Genomic DNA, 14,670 nt, shown 5'->3' on the forward strand with positions numbered 1-14,670 from the left:
GAGAGAAGCTTGTTCTTCATTGAACAGGTTACATTGAAATGCCATTTTTGTAAATTTGATGGCTGATGCAAATTTGTAGCAATGTCTGCACCATCAGGTTGAGAGATCTTTGGAACCATGCCATCAGTTCCTTCTTCAGAGGGGACCAAAAAAAGGATATTAAAAAAAAAGTCTCTTTAATGAGGATTCTATTATTAATCACTTCGTATATGAAGATTAAAATTCCATTATTTTGGAGAACACGTGGACCAAACAGATGGTGTAATTTTTTTTTTTAAATCAAGACTTTTTAAAGAGCAGTTACGTGTTCACAGAAATATTGAAGGGGAAGGTATCAAGATTTTCCATATTCCCTTCATTCTGCACATAGAGTGTGTCTCCCATTATCAGCATCCCCTACCAGAGTGGTACATATTTTAACCTTGATGAACCTACAATGAAACATTATAATCACCCAAAGTCCACAGTTTACATGTTGGCTCATTCTTGGTGTTCTATACTTTCTGTGTTTTCTTTTTGGAGTATAGTTCATACATGTGTAATTACTTGAATATTGTTTGAGATCACTAACATGCCAGGGAAGTGCCCACTGATTTAGATGGTCCAATGTAATCTCATACAGGAGGCTTGAAACATTAATGGTTTAGTCTTGTGAATTTTAACAGTTTTCCTGTCATCGTTTAACAAAATCAACAGCTGGCACAACTTCTGAAACTGTGGTTTCAGTCTGTGCGAGATCATATTGCATGTTTATTTTGGACAGTCTTCTGTTAAGCATGGTGCTTGTACTGGTTTAAATAAAATGTTAACATGAAAAAAAAAATGGACTAATGCATAATGGCATACATCCATCATGCAGTGTGTTCTTCACTGCCCTAAAAATTCATTGTACTCTATTATTCTGTCTCCCCCTCCCAATCCCAACAACCATTTGTCTTTTCACTTTTTCCATAGTTTTGTCATTTCTAGAATGTCATATAATTGGGATCATATAGTTTGTAGCCTTTTCAGATTGACTTTTCTGACTTAGTAGAGATGGTAAAATTTTTACTTTAATACTTCTGTTAAGTAAAGTTTTCCTAAGAGAGGTTTTTTTACATCATTTCTATATATTTTGCCCAGAAAATGTAAGAGAAACAAATAGAAAGTACCCAACTGGATATGATAATGAGGAATACCATTGTGTTAATACCATGAAGATAATGAAATTCAGGTAAGGAGTCAGAAGAACTCCATTCCTTGACTTCTACCAACTAAATGTGACCTTATATAAATTAGTTAATGCCCCTGATGTTTTGTCATCTAAGTATGGTCAGTATTGTTATTTTGTTTATATGTGTTTCACTGTTTGCTTGCTTCCTGATGACTGAACTCAACATGGACAGTCATTACCCATGAATCCTCTGTATAAACTCTCTACTCCATCTGGACAGGTGTATTCATTTTTCTCCAGGCAAAACACATCCATGCTGTTCCCACTCACTTTGCTGCATCTTCGCCATTTTTACCTCCTCCTCTACATCTGTGTATTGAAATTATACTTAAGAGCTGACTCAAGTTTCAGTTGGAGGCAACAAGGATCTATTTCTGAGCCTGATGACATTTAATATGTCTTCTTCAGTGTCAGTGGTCCACAGATAGATTGTCAGTTTTTAGAGGCAGATGTTCTTATATGTGCGTAGGGCCTAAACTTGTATTATCACACCATTAGATCTCCTTGAGAAGGGAATGGCTACCCACTCCAGTATTCTTGCCTGTAGAATTCCATGGAGAGAGGAGCCTGGCAGACTCACAATGGATTAGACACAACCGAGCAACTAACACTTTCACTTTTTTCAGCTTTAATATGTATGTATTGATTAAATGAATACAAAAAATAGGATATGATTTTTTTTTTAGTAGAGAATAGGTCCACTAGCAGCCTAGGGCTTACAACTCAAGATTCCAGGATTAAGAGAAACACTTCCTTTCACCTGCTTTTCTACATATCAAAGGAGAATAATCTTGGCCAGTGGGAGGTATGCTTATTTCACTTGATTTGATTTCCTTTTTTTTTATTGTTCCACTCTCAGAAATAAATAGAATGAATGTACAGAGAAGTAGAAGAATATGTTGCGTGCCAAGTTGCTTCATTCATGTCCAACTCTTTGTGACCCCATGGACTGTACCCCGCTATGCTCCTTTGTCCATGGGATTCTCCAGGCAAGAATATTGGAGTGGTTTGCCATGCTCTCCTCCAGTGGAAGAATATAGTAGACCCAAAATGCATTATGAACCAATTCAATGTAATTAAGATTTATATAATTTTCATACAAAAGTAGGATATAAATTCTATTCAAGTTCCCATAGACTATAAACTAGGAGACACTGGAACATATCTGGAGACATAAGACCAGGTGCAGAAACTTCATGATCTAAAGGTACAAATCATACAGAGTCTGTTCTCTTATTATTGTAGAATTATGTTAAAGATCAATATCTAAAGATATTTGAAAATAACACATATATTTTAAAGTACAGTGTGACATTTACTAAAAGACATCTTTGACTTAGCTATTAAAAGTTTCAATAAAGTTAAAGGACTGAAAAAAAATGGAAGATGATTAAAGAGAAGAAAGCATTTAAATGAGAAATTAATATTAAAATGATAAATTAGTATTAAAGATACTTTAAAGAAATCCAAGTATTTTGAAATTAAATGCCCACTTTTAAATGAAGGCTATATCTAAGAAGACATAACAAAGAAAATTAGAATATATTTGTAATAGAATAAAAATGAAAATTTATCAGAATTTGTTGCATGAAGCTGAAGCTTCACAATGCAATTAAATACAATGTGTAGTCTTAAATAAGGTATGAAAGCAAATAATTAACATGAGCATAAAATTTTGTGTGATTTAGGCAAAATTTTTACTTTAATAATACTGTGTCACGTTAATTTCCTGTTTTTATTTTTTTACAAGGTAATATTTCTCTATATTCTCAGAATTGGATTAGAAGTTTCAAGCTTCATTCAAAATTTTTTTAATCATTAAGATAATAAATTTTCTAGACTTTTAGCAATAATCAGTTCAGTTCAGTTCAGTCGCTCAGTCATGTCCGACTCTTTGCGACCCCATGAATCACAGCACGCCAGGCCTCCCTGTCCATTACCAACTCCCGGAGTTCACTCAAACTCATGTCCATCGAGTCGGTGATGCCATCCAGCCATCTCATTCTCTGTCATCCCCGTCTCCTCCCGCCCCCAATCCCTCCCAGCATCAGAGTCTTTTCCAGTGAGTCAACTCGTCGCATGAGGTGGCCAAAGTATTGGAGTTTCAGCTTTAGAATCAGTCCTTCCAATGAACACCCAGGACTGATCTTTAGAACGGACTGGTTAGATCTCCTTGCAGTCCAAGGGACTCTCAAGAGTCTTCTCCAACACCACAGTTCAAAAGCATCAATTCTTCAGCGATCAGCTTTCTTCACAGTCCAACTCTCACATCCATACATGACCACTGGAAAAACCATAGCCTTGACCAGATGGACCTTGGTTGGCAAAGTAATGTCTCTGCTTTTTAATATGCTATCTAGATTGGTCATAACTTTCCTTCCAAGGAGTAAACATCTTTTAATTTCATGGCTGCAATCAACATCCCCAGTGATTTTGGAGCCCCCAAAAATAAAGTCTGACACTGTTTCCACTGTTTCCCCATCTATTTCCCATGAAGTGATGGGACCAAATGCCATGATCTTAGTTTTCTGAATGTTGAGCTTCAAGCCAACTTTTTCACTCTCCTCTTTCACTTTCATTAAGAGGCTTATTGGTTCCTCTTCACTTTCTGCCATAAGGGTGGTGTCATCTGTATATCTGAGGTTATTGATATTTCTCCCAGCAATCTTGATTCCAGCTTGTGCTTCTTCCAGCCCAGCATTCCTCATAATGTACTCTGCATATAAGTTAAATAAGTAAGGTGACAATATACAACCTTGACGTACTCCTTTTCCTATTTGGAACCAGTGTGTTGTTCCATGTACAGTTCTGACTGTTGCTTCCTGACCTGCATACAGGTTTCTCAAGAGGCAGGTCAAGTGGTCTGGTATTCCCCTCTCTTTCAGAATTTTCCACAGTTTATTGTGATCCACACAAAGGCTTTGGCATAGTCAATGTAGCAGAAATAGATGTTTTAAACAAGTAGAATTAAAATATCATAAATTTTTGGATGGACAAAAATTCCTGTTTCCTAAAATATTATACATTCTCTCTCTCTCTCTCTCTCTCTATATATATATATATATATATATATAATATATATATGTGAAAGCTTTTCTATTATGCTTAGTAAAGGCTTGAGAAAGAACATAAAAAAAGAGATGGAGAAATTGGAAAACATAAACTAAATGAAATGGGAGCACTGAATATGAGGTAGAAAAAGTGAAACAAGCTAGATAAAAGTTAAAGACCATCGTATTCACTTGATCTGATTTCTGTTGCTTGTGGGATCAAGCGTTATGATTGGACATGTCAAAGTGACCTGCCTATCCCTATGGCCAGAGGACAGAGGGTATGGACAGAAGTAAGAATAATATCAGAAGGTGGCAGGACCAGATTATTAGAAAGACAAAAATATTAGATATTAGACATGGAAAGCCTATTACAGTCTTTACTTCTCTGTAACTGACCTTGAAATTAGATTATGAAAGTAATGAATTTCAACAGAAGCTATAATGACTGAGATTGTTCAGCCTCAACTTCCTAATATATTTTAAATGCTTTTTAATATAACTCTGACTATTGGTGTAAAGCATTTTATTTCTCCCTGAAAGGTCAAAATAATTACAATATGGAGTAAATGTCTTACTTATTTGTGGTTGTGGTCTTCGTGGAGGTGGGACGTCAGAAGTGTAGGAGGAAAGAGAATGCAATTTCATTCATGTAATAGCCCTTAAACAGGCAACATGTAGTTTTCTCAAACCGTTGACTGATACCTATGTACTTGAAGTATTGTACAGATCTGGCTGATGGTGTTTATTTGTTTTATCTTGAATGCAAATGTAAGGTTTCTTGCTCAGAGAATAAATTTCTTTCTTAGTAACAGTACCCTTGCCAGAAACTTCCCTGTGCTTCATTCTACTTTTCAAGGCAGTGTGATGAGGGCGGATAAATTCTGCCTACATGAATGGACCACAAAATTATAAATCTACAAGAGAAGGACCACAAAATTATAAATCTGAGAGCTTATGTAGGAATTGTTCAGCTGATTCCCTCCCTGTCCTGAGGAGGAGAGAAAAACCTTCACTCTTTAATGTTAATAAACTCCCTTCAGGAAAGACGACCCAGGTTGTTACAACTCTTTGGAATACAAATGAATGGCTCCTGGCTTCATTCCCTTTTGATGTAAATGCATATCACTGGGGAGAAAGTGAAAGTGAAGTCTTTCAGTCCTGTCCCACTTTTTGCGACCCCATGGACTGTAGCCTATCAGGTTCCTCCGTCCATGGGATTTCCAGGCAAGAGTATTGAAGTGGGTTGCCATTTTCTTCAGAGGATCTTCCGGAACCAGGAATCAAACGGGAGTCTCCCGCATTGTAGGCAGACTCATTACCATCTGAGCCAGGGAAGTCCCTGTATTAGGGAGTGCGTATTATTTATGACATATAGGTTGTCTGGGGACTCTGCTTTCAAAAATACCTATAAGAGTTTACACATAGTCCCTTGTTTCTTTGTTTTAGCTTTCAGTTCAGTTCAGTTCAGTCACTCAGTCCTGTCTGACTTTGCGACTCCATGAATGGCAGCACGCCAGGCCTCCCTGTCCATCACCAACTCGTGGAGTTTACTCAATCTCATGTCCATCAAGTTGGTGATGTCATCCAGCCATCTCATCCTCTGTCGTTCCCTTCTCCTCCTGCCCCCAATCCCTCCCAGCATCAGAGTCTTTTCCAATGAGTCAACTCTTCGCATGAGGTGGCCAAAGTATTGGAATTTCAGCTTTAGCATCAGTCCTTCCAATGAACACCCAGGACTGATTTCCTTTAAAATGAACTGGTTGGATCTCCTTGCAGTCCACGGGACTCTCAAGAGTCTTCTCCAACACCACAGTTCAAAAGCATCAATTCTTCAGCACTCAGCTTTCTTCACAGTCCAACTCTCACATCCATACATGACCACTGGAAAAACCATAGCCTTGACTAGACGGACTTTTGTTGGCAAAGTAATGTCTCTACTTTTTAATATGCTGTCTAGGTTGGTCATAACTTTCCTTCCAAGGAGTAAGTGTCTTTTAATTTCATGGCTGCAATCAGCATCTGCAGTGATTTTGGAGCCCAAAAAAATAAAGTCTGACACGGTTTCTGCTGTTTCTCCATCTATTTCCTGTGAAGTGATGGGACCAGATGCCATGATCTTTGTCTTCCGAATGTTGAGCTTCAAGCCAACTTTTTCACTCTCCTCTTTCACTTTCATCAAGAGGCAGTGTCATCTGCATATCTGAGATTATTGATATTTCTCCTGGCAACCTTGATTCCAGCTTGTGCTTCTTCCAGCCCAGCATTTTTCATGATGTACTCTGCATATAAGTTAAATAAGCAGGATGACAATATCCAGCCTTAACGTACTCCTTTTCCTATTTGGAACCAGTCTGTTCCATGTCCAGTCTGACTGTTGCTTCCTGACCTGCATACAGGTTTCTCAAGAGGCAGGTCAGGTGGTCTCAGTCCCATCTCTTTCAGAATGTTCCACAGTTTATTGTGATCCACACAGTCAAAGGCTTTGGCATAGTCAATGAAGCAGAAATAGATGTTTTTCTGGAACTCTCTTGCTTTTTCCGTGATCCAGCGGATGTTGGCAATTTGATCTCTGGTTCCTCTGCCTTTTCTAAAACCAGCTTGAACATCTGGAAGTTCATGGTTCACGTATTGCTGAAGCCTGGCTTGGAGAATTTTGAGCATGGCTTTACTAGCGTGTGAGATGAGTGCAAGTGTTCGGTATTTTGAGCATTCTTTGACTTTGCCTTTCTTTGGGATTGGAATGAAAACCGACCTTTTCGAGTCCTGTGGCCACTGCTGAGTTTTCCAAATGTGCTGGCATATTGAGTGCAGCACTTTCACAGCATCGTCTTTCAGGATTTGAAATAGCTCCACTGGAATTCCATCACCTCCACTAGCTTTGTTCGTAGTGATGCTTTCTCAGACCCACTTGACTTCACATTCCAGGCTGTCTGGCTCTAGGTGAGTGATCACACCATTGCAATTATCTGGGTCATGAAGAACTTTTTTGTACAATTCTTCTGTGTATTTTTGCCATCTCTTCTTAATATCTTCTGCGTCTGTTAGGTCCATACCATTTCTGTCTTTTATTGAGCCCATGTTTGCATGAAATGTTCCCTTGGTATCTAATTTTCTTGAAGAGATTTCTAGTCTTTCCCATTCTGTGTTTTCCTCTATTTCTTTATATTGATCTCTGTGGAAGGCTTTCTTATCTCTCCTTGCTATTCTTTGGAACTCTGCATTCAGATGCTTATATCTTTCCTTTTTTCCTTTGCTTTTCGCTTCTCTTCTTTTCACAGCTATTTGTAAGGCCTCCTCAGACAGCCATGTTGCTTTTTTGCATTTCTTTTCCATGAGGATGGTCTTGATCCCTGTCTCCTGTACAACGTCATGAACCTCCGTCCATAGTTCCTCAGGCACTCTATTAGATCTAGTCCCTTAAATCTATTTCTCACTTCCACTGTATAATCATAAGGGATTTTATTTAGGCTTACTGAGGTATAATTGATATGCCAAAAATTAAAATCTGTAAATCTCCCTCCAGGTATTCTTTTTTTTTTTTTTTTTTTTTTTACCATTTTAGGACTTCTATTGAATCATCCCTTGAACCAGATTACCAGTCATTTTTGCTCAGAAAATCTGTACATGAAATGCAGAAATATGCAAATATCTTCTCTATGCTGACTTGTTTGTACACAATACGTTCTGCTAGAATTAGAGATGACCAGCTCTCTCAGGGAGAGGGACTCTAGGTGGTTCTGACTCTGGAACCATCTGAGACAAATACAATTTGCGAAAGGAAGAGAAACAATTTTAGCCTGATAATAAATTTCCAACATGGAAGTGGAGATGGCATAGGGTGGATATAGGATGGCTCACAATTACACACTTAAGGAACAACACAGTGAAATAAACAGCCCTTTTCTAGTGTCCAATTTTCAAAGTAAAACTAAAAAGGAAGACATGAATTTCCAGTTCTTACTAAGTTACATCATATTCTCAGAATCCTAGGGACTGCAAAGGACATGACACTTCTTTGTCATTTCAAAGATATCATGGGTATCCACAGGAAGTGGTGGCCAAGATGCATTAATTGGGCACAAGTGAGGCAATAATAGATTTCTTTCATCCAGAATCCCTACCACACCAGCAATAAGTATTTGAATCAAAGAAATGAGGAATATGTCATCAGTCAATTATAGGGGTGCATCATTAAAATATTCCAGAAATATAATAATCTGATTAGGAAAAATAAGAAACTATACTTAAAACTAGGATAACAGATGGATGTAAGAACCAGAAAAACTCTGTATATTTTGGTGAAAGTGAAAGTGGCCCCACACATTTTAGCCCACCAGTCTCCTCAGTCTATGGAATTTTCCAGGCAAGAATGCTGGAGTGGGTAGCCATTCCCTTCTCCAGGGGATCTTCCCTGATCCAGGGATCAAACCTGGGTATCCTGCATTGCAGGCAGATTGTTTATCACCTGAGCCACCTGGATCTCCCATATTCTGTTCAAAGTGACCCCAAAATGACCTCCTTACCTGGTTTGACTTTCTATATTTTACCAGTTTTCTAACACTAGCTGGTTTCTTCTTAGAGAGGAAGTGAATCCTCTGTAACCATACCAGCCGATCCCACTCCCCTGTGCCCTGTTACTCACTGTCACTCATTAGGCCCCTACTGTATACTGCCCTGTGTTGCAAACTCTGTTTGTCCATTTCTCTGTCTTAACGTGTCTCTCTGTTTTCTGTCCACCTTCTAGTCTTTATCTGTGTGTGTGTGTGTGTGTGTGTTGCTTCCTAATTTAATTTTAACCCCTTCAGATCTGAGACTACCTTTTCATTTCCTCCAACCTTGATGAGAATTGAAGCTCAAAAATGTTTATTCATATAAACGAAAAACATAATTGACATAGTATGATACCTTATTTTAGGGGTTATACCTTTTCTAAAAATTACACACTTAATGATCAAGATTAGAACCGATAAATTCTTAGCGTTTATTTTAGGTCATCTTAAATTTTAAAGCATCACAGGTGCCAAAATTAACTATTTATCAATCTTGGTTTCCACAAACACTGTAGCTAAATAAGGAATCATGTTCAATTTTTTATTCATTCCTTAAGTTTCAGAATTAAATATGCCATCCTTTTCTCTTAACTTATGAAACATTTGTGATTATTTTTGAAATGCTTATTTTAAAATGTAAGAATTTTCCAAGCAAGCATTTTCTTTCCCTGGGGAAAGGGGTTTGTGTCTAGACAAAAGCAGATGCATGCTGACTGATTCTCTTAGGGTAGTTATCGTGGATGGAATTTAGAAGAATTTTTTTCCTTCTTCTAAGCAGTCCTTTTTCATCTTTCACCAAACAATTCAGCTCATGGGTTATGTATGGCCTTCTGGAACTTGAATTTGATTTTGATATTTGAAATGTATATTATAATTTTCCAAACATGAGTTTATGAAAATGGCAGCTTTTAGGAACTCCCACAGAGGGAACAGATGACTGATTCTGACGAAAGAAAGTCTAGGAATATACACGGTATGAAAGACTTTGGACTAACCAGGAGGATGCTGATGGTTTTCTGGAGAGGCCGAAACAGCTGACAAATAGTCACCAGGGAATAGGGGACAGATTAAACTGGACTTCTTTTGTCCTAGCGCCTGGCTTCCAGAGCTCATCATTTCCCACCTTGATTCAGTTCAACTCAGTCGCTGAGTCCTGTCTGACTCTTTGTGACCCCGTGGACTGCAGTAAGCCAGGCTTCCCTATGCATCATCAACTTGAGCTTGCTCAAACTCGTGCTCATTGAGTCAATGATGCAATTAAACCATCTCATCCTCTGTCATCCCCTTCTCCCCCCGCCTTCAGTTTTTCTCAGCATCAGGGTCTTTTCCAGTGAGTCAGTTCTTCACATCAGGTGGCCAAAGTATTGGAGCTTTAGCTTTAGCATCAGTCCTTCCAGTGAATATGTAGGTATAATTTCTTTTATGGTGGACTGGTTGGATCTCCTTGAAGTCCAAAGGACTCTCAAGAGTCTTCTCCAATACCACAATTCAAAAGCATCAATTCTTCAGGGCTCAACATTCTTTTTGATCCAACACTCACATCCATACATGACTACTGGAAAAACCATAGCTTTGACTAGATGGACATTTGTTGGCAAAATAATGTCTCTGCTTTTTAATATACTGTCTAGTTTGGTTATAGCTTTTCTTCCAAGGAGCAAATCTTTTAATTTCATGTCTGCAGTCACCATTTGCAGTGATTTTGGAGCCCAAGAAGATAAAGTCTGTCACTGTTTCCATTGTTTCCCCATCTTTGCCATGAAGTGATGGGACCAGATGCCATGATCTTCTTTTTTAGAATGTTGAGTTTTAAGCCAGCTTTTTCACTCTTCTCTTTTACTTTCATTAGTTCCTCTTCACTTTCTGCCATAAGGGTGGTGTCATCTGCATATCTGAGGTTATTGATATTTCTCCCGGCAATCTTGATTCTAGCTCGCGCTTCATCCAGCCTGGCATTTCACATGATGTACTCTGCATATAAGTTAAATAAACAGGGTGACAATATACAACCTTGACATACTCCTTTCCCAATTTGGAACCAGTCTGTTTTTCCATGTGCATTTCTAACTGTTGCTTCTTGTTCTATCTGTTGCATACAGATTTCTCAGAAGGCAGGTAAGGTGGTCTGGTACTACCATCTCTTTAAGAATTTTCCAGTTTATTGTGATCTATACAGTCAAAAGCTTTGGCATAATCAATAAAGCAGAAGTAGATATTTTTCTGGAATTCTCTTGATTTTTCTAGGCAATTTGATCAATAGTTCCTCTGCTTTTTCCAAATCCAGCTTGAACATCTGGAAGTTCACAGTTCACGTACTGTTGAAGCCTGACTTGGAGAATTTTGAGTATTACTTTGCTAGCATGTGAGATGAGTGCAATTGTGTGGTAGTTTGAACATTCTTTGGCATTGCCTTTCTTTAGGATTGGAATGAAAACTGACCTTTTCCAGTCCTGTGGCCACTGCTGAGTTTTCCAAATTTGCTGACATATTGCGTGCAACACTTTCACAGCATCATCTTTTAGGATTTGAAATAGCTCAACTGAAATTCCATCACCTCCACCAGCTTTGTTTGTAGTGATTCTTCCTAAGGCTCAATGGACTTCTTCACATTCCAGGATATCTGGCTCTAGGTTATTGATCACACCATCATGGTTATCTGGGTCATGAAGATCTTTCTTGTATAGCTCTTCTGTGTATTCTTGCCACTTCTTCTTAATACCTTCTGCTTCTGTTAGGCCCATACCATTTCTGCCTTTTATTGTGTCCATCTTTGTATGAAATGTTCCCTTGGATATCTCTAATTTTCTTGAAGAGATCTCTAGTCTTTCCCATTCTATTATTTTCCTCTATTTCTTTGCATTGATCACTGTGGAAGGCTTTCTTATCTCTCCTTGCTAGTCTTTGGAACTCTCCATTCAAATGGGTATATCTTTCCTTTTCTCCTTTGCCTTTAGCTTGATTAAGAGTTACCAAGAGAAAGCACAGTGAAAGTTAATGTATCACTGCTTCAGACAGAGTATACTTTTATTTGAGAGTGTTTAAATATTATTTTCATACTTCCTCCTCCACACTTAAAAAAATTTGAGGATACTTTACTCAAGATTCAAATCCAATCAACCAACTAATATATAATAGTATGCATTTGAGATAGAAGGAAAACATTTTCACAAGAATATTATGTTAAGTTGGCAGGTTTTATAGAAAGTGTGTCTAATTTTAGCTAAGGAAGCTGGGTTTGATTTTTTTTTCTAGTTACAAGCTTTTTGGTAATGTCTCTTAAGTTTTCAAGATTTTCTTTCCTCATGGATCTTGGTGAGGTCATAATGGAATATAGTGTTTAACACTGACTTTCTTGGCATTGAAGATAAAATGAAAAATTCTAAGAGTGAGTTTATAAAATCTTGTCCTGAAGGCAGATTTCATAGGAAATTCGTTATTAAAAATGCAAAGCCATCAGAAGGATGATGTAGTCCTGCCAAGGAGAGAGAAAGGTATAAAAGCAGGGAAACTGTTTTCAGGGTAAATTGTACCAACTTTCCAATTTTTAGAGATTCGAGGACAAATTTGTGTGCGATTTTCAACTTCCTTCCCACAAGACCCACTTTTTAGTGATAAATCATGTAGTTGTACCTCCAAGTTCTATCCAAAGGCAATTGGGTGATTTCACTTGCTGTAAACAAAGAAAAGGGAGCGTGGATGGGTAGATACACAGGGTCATGATGTGAAGAACCATTTACTGTGAATATTATGTGCCTAGCATGGTGCCCAGCTTCTTATATGCATCCCACTTTTTCATTCCTTGAAGCCAAGATCATATTTATTTGCCACTTTATTCCAATGGCTAAGTACTACTTGTTTTTACATGTAACACTGTATATAACATTTGTTGAATGGATTATTTTTTAAAACCTTACCTAAAACCTGAAGCCCAGCTCTTTTATGTTTGAGTCAGCTGAGATTCAAATTGAATGATAAATATACATTATATAAATAACAAATAAATATAATCAAATATCAAGAGTCAGTTAATCTCCTGCTTGGGTGCCATGAATATACCAGCACCCTAAACCAACATAGTTGCTGTAAGAGAACAGAAATATAAATATGTCTTGCTGACTATTTTTACTGTTATTTCTGCCTCTGGCATAGCATATTCCATTAGTTAACTATTGCTTTGTAACACATCACCCCAAAGTTTACTGGATTAACATTATAAGCATTTACTATCTCATAGTGTCTTTGGGTCAGAAGATCGGCATAGTTTAGCTGGGTGGTTCAGATCATGAGCATCTTATTGCAAAATTCAGGCTTAAGTTGAAGAAAGTAGGGGAAACCACCAGGCCATTCAGGTATGATCTAAATCAAATTCTTTATGATTATAGAGTAGAGGTGATGAATAGATTCAAGGGATTAGATCTGGTAGACAGAGTGCCTAAAGAACTATGTATGGAGGTTTGTAACATTGTACAGGAGGCAATGATTAAAAACATCCGGTGCTGGAGAAGACTCTTGAGAGTCCCTTGGACTGCAAGGAGATCCAACCAGTCCATTCTAAAGGAGATCAATCCTGGCTGTTCATTGGAAGAACTGATGCTAAAGCTGAAACTGCAATACTTTGGCCACCTCATGCGACGAGTTGACTCACTGGAAAAGAGTCTGATGCTGGGAGGGATTGGGGGAGGGAGGAGATGGGGACGACAGAGAATGAGATGGCTGGATGGCATCACCGACTCGATGGACATGAGTTAGTGAACTCCGGGAGTTGGTTATGGACAGGGAGGCCTGGTGTGCTGTGATTCATGGGGCCGCAAAGAGTCGCACACGACTGAGTGACTGAACTGAACTGAACTGAAAGAAAAAGGGACGGAGGAGCAGTCCATGGTAAGATGCAGTCATGGGGTCGCTAGGAGTCGGACATGACTGAGCGTCTTCACTTTCTCTTTTCACTTTCAATGCTTGGAGAAGGAAATGGCAACCCACTCCAGTGTTCTTGCCTGGAGAATCCCAGGAATGAGGGAGTCTTGTAGGTTGTCATCTATGGGATCTCACAGAGTCGGACACGACTGAAGTGACTTAGCAGCAGCAGCAGCAAAGAAAAAGAAATGCAAGAAGACAAAGTGGTTGTCTAAGAAGCCTTTACAAATAGTTGAGGAAAGAAGACAAGTGAAAAGCAAGGGAAAAAGAGAAAGATATACTCAACTTAATTCAGAGTTTCAGAGAATAACAAGGAGAGGTAAGAGGGCCGTCTTAAATGAATACTGCAAAGAAATAGAGGAAAACAGTAGAATGGGAAAGACTAGAAATCTCTTCAAGACATTGGAGAGATCAAGGGACTATTTCATGCAAAGATGGGCAAGATAAAGGACAGAAACAGCAAGGACCTAACAGAAGCAGAAGAGATTAAGAAGAGGTGGCAAGAATACACAGAAAAACTGTACAGAAACGGTCTTATTGACCTGGATAACCACTATAGTGTGGTCACTCACCTAAAGCCAGACATTCTGAAGTATGGAGTCAAGTGGGCCTTAGGAAGTATTGCTATAAACAAAGATAGTGGAAGTGATGGAATTCCAATGGAGCTATCTAAATATCCTAAAAGATGATGTTAAATTGTTGCACTCAGTATTTCAGCAAATTTGGAGAACTCAGCAGGGGCCCCAGAACTGGAAAATATCGGTTTTCATTTCAATCCCAAAAAAGGGTAATTACAAAGAATATTCAAACTACCATACAGTTGTGCTCATTTAATATCCTAGCAAGGTAATGTTCAAAATCCTTCAAACTGAACTTCAGAAGTACATGAGTTGAGAACTCTAGATGTAAAGCTGGATTTAGAAAAGGCAGAGGAACCAGA

The 14,670-nt window shown here is 38.3% G+C and overlaps 1 protein-coding gene across 4 annotated transcripts in view; it reads left to right on the forward strand.

Moving 5' to 3' along the window:
• The window catches only part of CTNNA2 (catenin alpha 2), a 1,253,094-nt gene that overhangs the window by 1,147,206 nt on the left and 91,218 nt on the right, over positions 1 to 14,670 (forward strand). The window lies entirely within an intron of this gene.

Source organism: Moschus berezovskii, chromosome 11 (genome assembly GCF_049115385.1).
Source record: "Moschus berezovskii isolate FMDL1 chromosome 11, NW_MosBer_1.0, whole genome shotgun sequence".
Lineage (NCBI taxonomy): Eukaryota > Metazoa > Chordata > Mammalia > Artiodactyla > Moschidae > Moschus > Moschus berezovskii.